We start from the raw sequence: 13726 nt of genomic DNA on the forward strand, positions 1-13726 counted from the left end.
CAAAAGGAAAAAAATCAAGAGCAAGTGGTTTCCTCCACCTGGGAGAGAAGCTGTTAGGGCTCCCTCCAACCCCTTTGTGACATATTCACCTAGGCAGTAGAAAGGAAAAAAAAGCTACTCATCCTTCAAGGAAATGTGTGCCTCTTTTATTTGCTGCCCTCCCTGAGAAACTCATTCACTCCTTGTCCACCCACACAAGCAGGAATGATGAATGAAAAACAAACCATAAACAATTCAGCCTTCCCTTTTTCCCTCCCAGCCTTCCAATCAGATGTTCCAGCCCCATGCCTCAGCACCCAGATTTTGCCTGCTGATCTTCCCGATCGCGTGCCTTGGCTCGCTGTGCCGCTCGCTCGCTCCGTTCCTTGGATACAGCTGCATCCAACACATTTGTCAGCAGCTCCAGCTGCAGGAGGGCTCCACTCAGGGTGGAGGAGACAGGGGAGCCTCTGCAGGGCACCGCTGCCCAGAGCCAGAGGGATCCTGTGGTGGGACACTGGCAGGGAGCTGATGATCAGTGATGCAGCTCCTCTCGTCCCCCAGAAGGACGGTGGTGCCCAGGCACTGAGATGTGTCACCAGAAGGACGACACGGGGTGCAAAATTGTAAAAGTGGGGTGGTGTTTTTTTCACCACTTAATTAGTGGTTTGTCTGGAGTCTCTTCTGTCTTCACTCAGAGCCAGGATTTAAAAACACACGAAGGAAATGGATTTTCTCAGGTTCGGGCTTGGTTGTTTATTAAATCTTATCAAAAGTACAGAAAGTTCAGCAAGACATCTAGCCACCAGGTAGAAGTGAGCAAAATGGAGATTGATCCAACTGCTACAAGGTCTCTTAAAGCTAAACGCTCCAATAGAGAAATAATACCTATATTATTTATACTTCTAACCCAATAACCCAGCTCCCGTGACCCGCAGTGCAGCACTGACTGTCCAACCAAAAACTACTGCCTGAAATCACAAACAAGAAGGAAGATGAGCACTGAAAGAGACACCACCCAAAATCCTCCATCTTATCTCATAGCTATTACTATATTACAAAAACTTCAAATTTAAAACCCTTCACCATGTGAAATCACACACTTCTATACTCACTACACACCTATGATTTTAACTTAAGCACTCAAATTTGGAAGCCTTCTCCAAGCCTCAGGTCAAAAGCAGTGTTCTCCAGAGGGGTCAGTGCCAGAAAGCACAGAAAGCTCAGAAAACCCAGGTTTCTGGGATCCAACACAAAATGGCATCAGTGGGAGCAATGCTCCCCTTAGGATGGCGTATCCCAGTCTCCAGCTCTCCACTAAGAGATCCCTCCATCCCAGAGATTCTTCCTGGACTGGATTTTCCAGCCACTCTGATGTTCTCTCTCTCTCTCTCTCTCTCTCTCTCTTCTCTTCACACAACCTCCTTACACCCCCCTGTGTATTAAACAACAATTGCAGTTATACCAGGGCATCAGGTATGTCTGTGCACCTCTGAATTCTCTTCATAGGTGAAGTCCCCTCCCACTTTTGACTGTTTTGTGTATTTTTTGTAAAAATATGCTGAGTAGGTGTATGCCTTATTACGTGTGTAGGAAACAAGGGGAATGAGGACTTGAGGTACCACCACAATACCAGAGAGGGACAAGGCTCTTTGGCTGGCTTTGCCCTTGATTCCCTGTTTAAATACAATTTGCCGTTGTTAGACAAGAGACCCTCTCCAAATGACTTCTGAGATCCAGGAGACCATTTCTGCAGCAACAAGTTACCGCTGGTAGGCAGCCTGTGGCTGGAAAATGCCCTTGATATTACAGAAATGGTAACTTGTTTAATAGATCCAAATAAATAGGAAAGCCCAGGAGCTCGGGTGGCAGCATCTGAGCCCTGTACTGAGAGGTGCACAGACCTTAAGGCAAGGCTAAATATAGGTCTCACAAACCAGAACAACAGAGCTTTTACTGAGAAGATAATCAAGCCCTGGAGGAAACTACACAATATAAAGCTGAGATTTAAAATAAATGTGAAATGAGTTGGTGGATTCGGGACTAGTTCCTTATGGAAAAATTTTCACATCAGAAAAAAATTGCTTGATGAAATGGGCTCTTTAATTAGCAGTTTCAGCAAGAAGCCAGGGGGATTGGAGTGGTTCTGGAGCCTCATCTCTCACCTTTCCATCTTGCCCTTTGCAAGGAGAGCTGGGGTCAGGGGAGGGGTGGACTGTCCCAGGCTGCTGCAGGTAAGGGGCTGAAGAGGATCCCTGTTTGCTCTCCCTGTGCTCTCCTGTTACCTTGCACTATCCCAAGAACATCCTGCTCTCCAAAAGCAACACTGGGGCAGCAGGTGCTGAATCCAGGCAGGAAATCCACATCCTGGGCTGGGGCACAGGACAGGTGTCCATGGCTCCCTGCACACCAGGATCTCATCCTGCAGCCACCTGGGACTGTCCAAGCAGCCAGATCCTGGGTGCAACATCCCAGCTGTGATGCCCGGGTGGGGAGGCTGGATCCCACCCACCAGGGCACACCATGGCACTGCCACGTCCTCACCCAGCTCTCCTTCAGCCAGCTGAAGAGATGCAAATTAAAAAATAAGACCAAGTTGTTTTTCCTTTTCCTCCTTCATTCTTTCCTCGCTTCATCTCACACTGTAATCTTGTGGTTTGCAATTAAATTGTGTCTTTATGTCTCCTTTCCTCAATAAGTTAATGAAAATGACTTTTGCTCCGAGGTGGAGCATGAATGCCTCACTCTGTGCTGAGCATGAGAGCAAGACACAGGACCCAGGAGGAACAGAAGCTCCTGCTTCCCTGGGAACTGATGGGTTGGCTCGGGCTCCTGAGCCCCTCCAAGCATCCGAGCCTCAAGTTTCCATTTTCAGCTCCATTTTCAGCTCCTTCTCCTCCTTGCAAAGCCTGTGCAACAGCAGTGGGAGGTTACAAATAGAGCAAGGCAGCTCATCTGCTGCATCTCTCTCGTGTGATCCGTGGGCACGCACGTGCATGTGCTGGATCCTCCCTCCTCTGGCACTCCAAGACTCTCCCAACATTCCAAGGCCACGCATCTTTCCCGGTCTGTAGCTCCCTCCTCAGCCCTTTGCTGTGCACGTCCTGGCTGGAGCTGAGGACACAGGCAGCACCACACGCATCTGCACTGAGATTAACCCTGCACAGCCAAGGACAGCAATTTGTATTCCCTCTCCCAAAATTCATTGCCTGGGAAGGATGCCAGGCCAGCTCTGACAAGACAGAGGCTTCAGTGGGAGTCTGTGCTTGCTACAGGAGTGATGGGACACTGACATCACCAACGCTGACCTGTCCCTGGGGATGCTGCTCCTGCCTCCCTCGCCTCTCCTGAAGGCTGGATCAGACACACAGACTCCTTGGGGCAGGGACACGGGCACTAAAAGGAGGGGTGATGGGAAGTGGTCTCATTTAATCTGTTGGAGAGGAAATTTAGGGCTGAATTAATGGCTGAAAACTACCTGGAGGGCAGGTACAAAGGCATCAGAGCCAAAGTCTCCTCAGGGGGGCATGTCACACAGGGCAGTGGCTCTATAGTGCAACTTGGAAGGCTGAGGGTGAATATCCAGGTGATCTTTCTTTCCCAGGAGGGGGTGTATGCCCAGGAGAGCACACAGCATGGGGGCAGAGGTCCTTCATTGTTTGGGGTTGATGAGGCTGAGCCCAGTGAGGCCGTGGTCACCCTGACCTAGTGCTGACAACAGCCACGGTGCAAGCAGGCACCAGCCAGGAGCATCCCAGGGCTCCCAGCCCACAGCCCCTTCCAGGACCCTGAGTCTCTGGGATATGTGAGCTCTAAGCAATCTGCCAAGGCTGTTTCTGAGCCTCCAGCTAGGGGGGTAATGCTGGCTGCCCATGACACAACACACAGCACTGTCTGTTCCCCTTCCAGGAGTCACTGCTCCTTCATGCAGGGAAGCAATGGGGACCTGAGTGAGGCACTTCAGAGCAGGGGTCTGGCACAAGCCTCTTGTTTCTCCAGGCTGGGGAGGGCCAGGGAGGCAGCAGGAGCCTTGGCTCTGATCTGAGGGGAGCAGTTTGTCCCTAGTCCCCCAGCAAGCCCCGTGCACACCCATTTCCTCAGGGATGCTCCCTGGACTGGGTCAGGGAGGAGGTGATGTGAGGGTCTCTCCAGACTCAGTGAGAAACAGCAAAAGTCTTGATAAAGTATCCGTTTTAACAAGGCAGAGTAAAAAGAGAAATATCAAGGGCAAGTAAGCCTTATGCCCTTTCAGATGCAGAGCACCCTGCATTCGTGCAGCATTGGATGGACCCAGGATGGATTTTCCCCAGTGCTGCACATATCCCTTCCCCAGAGAGAAGTTCTTCCTTTTTGGTTCCTCGAGCTATCAAGCTATTATATGTCCTTCTTTTCATTCTGTCTTATTAAGGCAGCTGTTTTATTATGCCATTTGCTGCCAGGCCTTTCATACTGAGAAGCAGAATTAGCCCCCTCTCACAGGTGCCAGAGCCCTTTTCCTTCCCTGCACTGCTTTCCCCAGAACAAGGGTCTGTGCCTGCTGTGCTGTGCTGTGCTGGCTGCAGAATGTCCCTCAAGCCTCCAGCAAAGCCAGTTTGCTAATGCTTCTGGTTTGTAAATAGATTTCCTCTCCAACACAAACCACAATTTCTTCCCTGCTCCATCCAGACCTTGTGAATCCCAGCACTGCATCTCCCACCTGAACCTCATGGTATTTGCTGAGCAGCTGTAAAACAATTAATTGAATTTAATTATTGAGAGGATGTTCATGTTTCCTGCACGCTTACACACCACGTTATCTCAATCACACCAGGGCTGGTCTATAATTCTCTTTTTAATGAGTTCCCAAAATACTCCCAGAAGAAATATCCTCAAACCAGCTCCTCTATCTAGACACTGTGAGAGGCTGAAACCCCCCTAATGTTCCCTGGGGAGGGAGAAGGACTTCCTGCTGTGCTGGGTGCATTCTGTACTGGCAGCTGGATTTAGGGGAGCCAAGATTTTCTCCTCCTCCTGGTGTGATTCAGTCTACTGTGCTCCTTCAGTCCACTGCAGGGCTACTGCACAGCCCCAGCTGGGACTTGTGGGTCTAAAAGCAGACCAAGGAATTACCTCATAAAAATGAAGCTGTTTCCTCTCTGACACCGAGCCAGAGTGGACTCTGCAGCCAATTTGCTCTGTGAGAAACCAGAGCATGGAAAAATTCAGTACCTTCATCATTTTATTTGTGGCATCATTGAGGGAAAAATAAAAAGATATTGCCTCTGTGGTAAGGGTCTGGCTTATGGACTAAGAGGTTTTCAAATAAACACCTCTTCAGCAAAATCCAAAACACTGAGATGAGGTATAGGACAACTTTTTAGAGCTGGTAATCTCCAGATAAGCCACAGAGAGCAAGAATCCCAGGTTTTCAAATCCCAGATAGGTCTCAACAAGACAGAAATGAAACATAGGGCACAATACTGCTCCAGAAAATACCCCCAGAGAAGCTCTGAAAGAGATAATAGGCAAATGTTAAATAATTACTAAATAAACATTGATACTTTGAGACATTCCTCTGCTACAGTGCAACATTTCTTAAGGCTGCCCAAGGGAAGCCACTCACAGAAAAGGAATAGTGCCTGATTCTTCCTTTTCACAGCACCCAGGTCAGGCTCACAGGACTCTGCAGTTGTGAGCTGGAGCTCTCATCTCCTCAGGGCTGGCAGGAATCAACTCCATCACTTTGTGAATGACAAGTGATTCTGCTGCCTTAGCTAACCCCCTCACCACTGTTCCTTTTCATCTTGGTAAAGCTTAAAATGAGAAGCCAAGTCAGCTTTTCTCTTCCTTGAGGTCCACAAAGTGATGGACATTTAAAGGGAGGTATCACACCAACCTCCCACCCGTGGCAGCTCCCCTCTCACCCCTCACGGGAGGATTCCAAATCTGGCCATACTTCATGTATCAGCACAGCTGAGACCTTCATCCTCCTTGAAGGAAGCTGTGACTTCTTACCAGGGAAGGCACTGGAGTATGGTTTAAAGAGCAGCTTTATCCTCCTGGAAAAGACAGGGATTGGGGCCAAGTGTGGGGCAGGACACCTAGCTGGGCCACAGAAGGACAGGGAACAGGCAGTGCTGCAGTACTCGAAGAATGGCTTCAAACACTCCTCCTGTTACCCCTCAATCCACAAAATCTTACTCAGAGATCACTTGTATCTCCTCTAAACAGGCTTTGTTTAGGGGAGCCAGTGGTGATGAGATGCCTTGCTGGTTCTCATGTTTGCATAATGAGGAGTTTAGAAGTCACAAGCTACAAATTCTTCCAGACCAAAGCTCCCACATTCTCCAGGCCAGGCGGAGAAGTATCTGTGTAAATAGGTTTGTTTACAGTCAACCAAGCGTTTTCATGCCAGGGACCCAAGGAGATTCCTGTCCTGATGATGTGACTGCCAAACAGCATCAGCACCAGCTCCACCAGCACTGGGCAGAGCACAGATCCCTGCTTGGACCTGTGCCCATCCCACAGGGCTGTGGGATCCGTGTCCCACCTGAGAGCCCAGCTGCTGCAGAAACATCAACCTCATGGGACACATCACCTGCCTCAGACAGAGCAAGCACAGGGCAGTGTGAAAACTCAGACCCACCTCCAGGAATAGCTTTGAAGGGGACAATTCCTGTCTCCTGGATCTGGACAGCAGCTCCCGTCCTCCCTGGAGAACACGGACCTGTTCCCAGGGCAAATCCCCGCTCAGCCTCAGCACCAAGGCAGCTCTACAAAGCACGAGGGATGAAACACTTCAAAACAAGCCTGGACCAGGGCCATGCCTGGCCATGAGCCAGAGAGGGGCCAAGAGCACTGTGAGCAGAAAAGGTGTTTATAAACACCTCTCCAAGCCTCCTGCACGGCAAGACAAGCTGTGGAAATGCCTTTGGCTCCTTCCTGCTCATCTCTGGCTGGGCTCCACAAGAGTTTCCAGGGCACGTTTTTGTCCATTTGTCTTAGAATTGGGAGGGAAGGAAGTTGGAAGAGTTTAAATTAAGCTCCAGTGCCTCTGCTCTCGTCCAGGTAGGTATTACTCTATTCCTGGGTTTATGTAGCACCCTTGAAATTACTGCTTTAGGTACCCGCTGTGCCTGCAGGGCTGCATTCACTCACACACACATTTGCCCCCAGGAGCCAAAAGGCAGGTCCTGAGCTTCTGCAATGAGCTTAACACTGCTAGAACAAGCCTTGAATACACCCATTAGCCTTGTGGCTGCCACAGGAAAAAAGAATTCCAAACCAGAGGCACTAAAATCACTAGGTGGGTGCAGGGTCCAGGGGGACAATTACCTGGATGCAGCAAGAGGTTCCACCATAGGAACATCAGGTGCTTGCAATCCAGCAATGGATCTGAGCACTTGCCTGTACTGCACAGCTCCATGTGCACAGCTGGAGTTTGCTCTTCGTTGTGTGAGTTTTGGGAGAGTTTTCCTTTCAGAGCCATGTAAACCAAACTCCACAGAGGATGGGGAGCTGGGATTCCGTGTGCTGGTTGTGGCTGGAGTAGAGTTAATTTTCTTCCCAGTAGCTGCTGTGGGGCTGTGCTTTGGATTTGTGTTGAAAACATGGGTGATAACATAGAAATATTTTTGTTTTTCCTGAGCAGGGCTTACACAGAGCCAAGGCCTTTTCTGCTTCTCTTATCACCACACCAGTGAGCAGGTGGGGGTGAACAAGGAGCTGGCAGGGGACACAGCCAGGACAAAAGGGATATCCCAGATCATACAGCTCTGCTGTCCTGGGGGTGCCTGAACACCTGCCTGCAATGGCAGGTGGGGAACAGATTCCTTACTTTGCTTTGCTGATGCACGTAGCTTTTACTTTCCCTATTAAACTTTCTTTAACTCAGCTGCCAGTTTTTCTCACTTTTATCCTTCTGATTCTCTCTCTCACCCCATCAGAGGGGAGTGAGTGAGTGAGTGAGTGAGTGAGTGAGTGAGTGAGTGAGTGAGTGGATGATGGTGCTGAGCTGCCATTTGGGGTCAAAACCACAGCACTGTGTCACGCTGGCAGCAGCCAGCCCACCTGAGAGCTGAGGACTCACTGAGTCCTCTCAGAGTGGCAACAGTCAGGTTAGCATCTTCAGAGAAAAACTTTCAGGGAAAAGAAAAAGTCAAAGCATCCTTTTCTTGGATGCAAAACTGGTAAACTGTGATTTGTTCTAAACCTCATTTCAAAACTGAGATTTGTTCTGTATCTTCCTTCTCGTCCTTGCAGATTTTTGGGGTTTCTTTGGTTCCAAGTGGAAGCAGTCATCCCATTTCACCCCAGTTCTATGAGCAACCTTGCTCCCTGGGAACAGATTGCAAAAGATCTATTCCAACATCTTCATATACTTTTTAATGAAAGGGGGTTTAAAGTAATCTGAGAAAGAATCCCAGCCTGCAGAAAGCTGCATTGGGGAGGGGCTGGAGTATTAACCTCAAAACCAGAAGTTACAAATGGCCAGAAAGCTCCCCTGGCTGGAGGAGGAGGTGTGGAGGTTCGAGGCACGCTCATACCTGGGGCTCTCTAGTGCCAAGATTCTCCCTGCCTTCCCCCACCCTTTTCTCCTCTGGGAGCCTGCACCAGCTGGACTGCTCTTGGACACATTCAGGACCCCACCTGGTGTGATCCAACAGCTTTAGAGGCTGCAAATTAATGGCAGGATAAAGCAGGCATTGTGGCATGGGAGGGGGATGCACCTCTATCCAGCAAACCTGGGAAACCCAGAACTGCAGACAATGCCAGCCAATGGTTTCTAAAGCACACTTCCCAAAAACATGCCTTGAGGGGATGGATTCACAGCCCACAGCCCCCAGCATGTCCACAAGCCCAGAAGGAAAAGAAGAGCAGAGAGGGTGTCAGCTGCTTTGCTGCATGGCTGTGCAAGTCCAGAACCAGCGGTCATGGCTGGAGGAACAACAGGACCATCCGGGCACAGCTCTGGAGACAGCAGCAAGGCAGCATGAAAACAAGAGGAATCAAACAGCAAAAACACAGGAGGTGCTGTCATCTTAATAAAAGGACAAAGCAGGCGGTCACCAGGAGCCCGAGCAGCTGTGAGCCAGCTATGCCCACCTTCCTGGATGTCCCTGTGGACAGAGCACCTTCCCAGCCAATGCCATGGGCATGGGAAGAGGGAAGGGAAGGAGGAGGCCCACCCAGGCATCACACCAGTTCAACTGGAGGCAAAGAAGCCACTTGGATACTGGGGAACAAGCAGTCACATATGTGGGTGACATAGCCTTTGCTAACTGCTGCCCGTGATGCTGGGCTCTAGTCCTTAATCTTCCTTAGGAGACAAGGAGCAAAGAGCCCTGGGTTTATACATTATTCTCACTGAAAAACAGCAAGATTGGAATTTGGGGGCCATTTGTTGCTAGATTTCAACAGAAGAGCAGCCAGCTCCTGGATTATGTGGGGAGCTGGAGAACCATGCTGCCCTCTTAATGTCTCTGAGAACCAAGAACTGGGGAGCGTCCTCGCTCTCTGCAGGTGACAACACAGCAGAGCCCTCCATGGTCAGAAAGAACAAATGAGGGGAATCCAGCTGAGAAAAGGGCAGTGGGGGACTTGCAGGCCAGTCAAAGGAGAAGGGAAAGCATATTGGAGTTGGAACAAGCCATCATGAAAACAATCCCAAACTTAACTCACTTGGATAGGACATCACAGAGTGCTTAGAAGAATTAGCACTTTATCTTTGCAGACAAAAAGCAAGAACTTATTCTGCCATTGTGCAGTCACTGATTCCTTATTTATTTCTTTCTTGTTGGTTTTTTTTTTCTTTTTTTGTTTCTGAAGAGTAAGCAAAAGAAGCGTCAATACAGCTCACCATGGAAACTGCTGCTGTGGACAAGGAATGGCTGATACATCCTCGGGATGTCACCCTCTAGCAGGTGGCCAAAAAAGGCACAAACCCTGTACCCAAGGCCAGTCTGGGTCCAGCTGTGCCCCATTCTGGAACACCTGGAAGCCAGGCTCCCTGGCAGGGTTACCACTCGGGCAGTGACCCTGCAGTACCCCCGTGGAGCAATCCTTGCCTCGGTGCTCCCCCAAAACAGATTCATCAAAGGAAGTGGAGCTGCTTTCTTGGAGAGAAGCGGTTCCAACTGGAGGGCTGCAGTTGTCCGTGGCCAAGCTTTCCCATTGTTATTTTACAGTTGCTTGATGTTCTGAAAGATATTTAGAAAAATGACTTTAACTGTCCTGTGCCAAACTGGGTGAGGGTGAAAAAAAATGAAATTTGGCAGGGATGTTATTCATTCAGCATGTAGCTTGGATGACGTCCAGTGACTAACACAGGAGTTTTAACTGATCTGGGAGACTAAAAACCATTCACAAATAATTTGATTTAGGGTCACTGTGATTTCTTTTTATAAATAATTTTCATTGAGAAGTATTTTTTTAATTAGGATTGACAGACCCTAATAGCAACGCTATTGTGTGCACCGCTCATCATTCCCTTCTTCCTAAATGACTTTCATATGTTGTGTGCTGCTTTCTTGTTTGCTGCACACGATGGGGCTTGTTCACGGGGTAACCAACGCCTCACGACAGTGGTCGAGCCTTGCTGAACTCCTCTCTCCAAAGGCACGCTCCGAGGAGGACCCAGATGGAAAGTGAAGGGAGCTTTCACCATCCTGTTACACATTCCTGGGCTGAGCCTTCACCAGCCTCACACATCCCCCCGTGGCTGGAAAAGCCTTCTGAGTGCTCTGCAGCTGAGAGATGGCAACAGCAACTCGGCTTTGGTTTCTTCAGTGCTCCAACTCCCATCGTGGCACAGGAAGTTTTCTGAACCAGAATATGGTCCTTTTTCCATGGTGGGGGTGCTGGACAAGAGAAGGACCAAGGGAAATATCTGACACAACCTAGGAAAAAAGCCTAAACTCAGTCACCTCCTGAGCCAGCAGATCACCCGGCTCAGCCTGAGTAGATCTGGGCAAACTGCAGAATTCGGACAGTGGGTGAGAGAAGAATGACTCAGCGACTCAAATGAATCTTGCCTGGCAACATCCTCCGTGTGTGACAGCCTTTTCTTTGACTTGCACAATAACAATTGCAGTCCAGCCACTTCAGTTACTAATCTTATCTGTTGTTTGAATGGCTCTTAGCTTCCCTCCTGTTGATTAGAAATGTTTGTACAAGTTCTTGGAGTCAGCGGAGTTGTTGTTTCATAGCTGAATAAAAGGCTGGGGCTCCAAACTTCGAGATGCTCGCAGTAATGATCAGATATGTTCTTAAAAGCCCACTGAATTGGATTTCAAAACAAAAGGCCCATTGATCTTAAGCCTGAAATCCCAGCCACAGCTCTGAAAACCTCTTCCCTTGTATTTCTGAGGAACTGAAACTGGTGTGAAAATGACTACAACACTCAAAGAAAGGAGGATTATCTTATGAGAGGAAGCTACCTAAATTTGCTCTCATTTAGGCTATCAGAACAGGGCCGAAGGGGGTACAATTGCTACTGAGAGACACATGGAAGGGAAGAAACTGTTGAAAATCTTGTGAAATCTCCAAACTGAGAGTTGTGGGGCTGGAGATGAAAAGATTTCTGATTTTCAGAGCAAAGAGGTCTGGGTTTCAGCAGAAGCCACAGAGGCAGAGCAGTGTGCAGCCTGATAACCATATGGGAGGCACTGATAGGACTAGAACAGCCAGGACAGGCAGCACAAGTCCAGCAGTTCCCTGCAGGATTCCAGTCCAGTCTTTGGCCTGTACAAGGCCAAACTGGATAATGTATGAAGAGACTCCCCTGGCTCCTGCACTTATCCATCACCCTGATCCATCCTATTTTGCACCTTGCCTCATTCAGCAGCCATCCCAAGTTTGCCTCGGCTCGTTTATGTTGTTTTAGCACTGGGCAGACCAATTTAGGTTCCTGTGGGTCCCCAGGATGGGCTACTCTGGAGGATCTCCCATTGAAAAGATTAACTTTTGGGAAGAAAATTACTTTTTCCTTAGTTCTGTTTACTTCAATAAGCAAATGCCTCATTCGAGCCAAATTCAGGCACAAAATCAGAGCATTAGGTAGTGGCTGTGACTTCCAACACTGAATGGTGCTGGGCAGGCAGAATCCCACCAATCATCCCACCAAAGCACCAAGACTGTCAGGTTGCTCCCGGGATTGCTGGTATCCACTTGGAGCACATCCACTCCCAGAAAGCACCACTGGCCCGTGCTGGGGAGGAAAAATAACCTCTGCTGCTGGCCAGCATCCTCAGCACCAGCAAATTTTCACTGCAGCCCAATCAGAGAGAGACCAGCCACGATCCTCCAGGGCATAAATGCAATTCCTTGTGCATTTCCCAGTTCATCCACGAGGATACCTGGTGGTGATAGCAACAGGCTGCGTGGATCGACCTCGGTTTGGTTGTTTAAATTCATTTGACTTGAGGATAAAAAGAGCAAATCAAGAGAGAGGGGTTGCCAAAGCACCAGCCTGCGGCCTGCCATGACAATGCCAACTTGGACACGCACTTTCCGTGCCAGGAAACACCCAGGGCAGCTCAGGTAGGCTGAAAATCAAACACAGCATCCACGGAGAGCACCGCACATCCCCAGCACTCAGGGTTTTTTCCTGCAGCTGCCAAGCTGCAGCTCAGCCAGCGCTGAAATATTGTTTCCGTGGTAAAAGGAAACTGTTTCTCTGTGTATTGCTTTTATTAGCCGTGGAGTCGCCATCACCAGGGCTTTAACCACAGCCATGGGGCAGGCTGGGGGTTCCTCTTGTGATATCTGAGCATCCTCTAACGCAACAAGATGTCTCAGCAGTTCACTCCCTGTCTCCTCGAGAAAGCCATTTGTGTGCCAGGCACATTCCACAGGCCACCCCAAAATTCACCTCACAGCACCACTCCTTGTGCAACACTTGCAGGGTATTTGGGATGCTAGAGGTACATCCACGCATTCCACAGAAATCAGCAGTCCTGGAAGCAGCCGGCAGGGAAGCGACTTCTACCCAGAGCAATCCTGCCAGTTTGCTTCCTGACCTGCAGCATCAGGAGAAAACATCCTTACCAGGGCTGCAGCTGGCTTAAAAATTGAGGGTTGGGAAACAAGGACTAGAAGCTAAAGCATCTCTTCCAAAACCCACCCCTAAACTTCCAAAACCCACCTCCAAGTCTCCAAAATCCACCTCCAAGCCTCCAAAATCCCACCTCCAAGCTTCCAAAATCCCACCTCCAAGCCCCACCTCCAAACCCCCGCTGCGGGGGGACGCCTGATCCCCCCCCGCTCCCCATCCCCGCTGCGCTCCCGAGCCTCCGAGCCCCGCGCCACGCCATAGGCCTATTAATTAACTTCCTTGTCACCCCCGAATAAACACGTATCCCACCCGGGCATCCCACCCGGGCATCCCCGCCATCCCACCCGGGCGGAGGGCCCGCTGCTGAGCGCTCTCCCGCACGGTTCCCCGCGGGAAGCACGAACCCGGCGGCTCTCCCGGGCCCCGCAAGCCGCCCCCGGGGTGCGGGAGCGCGGGTGCAGCGGGGCCGGCGGCGGGGCCGGTGCCGCCCGGAGCGGGGCTCGCTCGGACGCGGCGCCGGTGCCGGCGGGTGCGCGCAGCTGCAGTACCCGCGGCGGCCGCTCGGCGGCGCGGCGCTGCCGCCGTGCTCGCCGGGGCGGCCGGCGGCGGGGGCCGCTCTCTGCCGCCTTCCCGCGCCCTCTCCTCGCTCCGGCAGATCTCGCGAGAGCGCGGCCGGCTGGTGGCCGCGGGGGCTGTTGCAGCAGCGGCGGCGGC

General features: G+C 50.5%; 1 long non-coding RNA gene across 1 annotated transcript; it reads right to left on the reverse strand.

Moving 5' to 3' along the window:
* Nucleotides 1–710: 710 nt before the first annotated feature.
* On the reverse strand, nt 711–13411 carry LOC148222011 (uncharacterized). Its single transcript, XR_015807037.1, has 2 exons — nt 12830–13411; nt 711–10157 (listed from the first exon to the last, which is right to left on the reverse strand). It is a non-coding gene; the product is annotated as an uncharacterized LOC148222011 (long non-coding RNA).
* Between the last annotated feature and the right edge of the window lie 315 nt (nt 13412–13726).

Source organism: Sturnus vulgaris, chromosome 15, assembly GCF_052056855.1.
Source record: "Sturnus vulgaris isolate bStuVul1 chromosome 15, bStuVul1.hap1, whole genome shotgun sequence".
Taxonomy (NCBI): Eukaryota; Metazoa; Chordata; class Aves; order Passeriformes; family Sturnidae; genus Sturnus; species Sturnus vulgaris.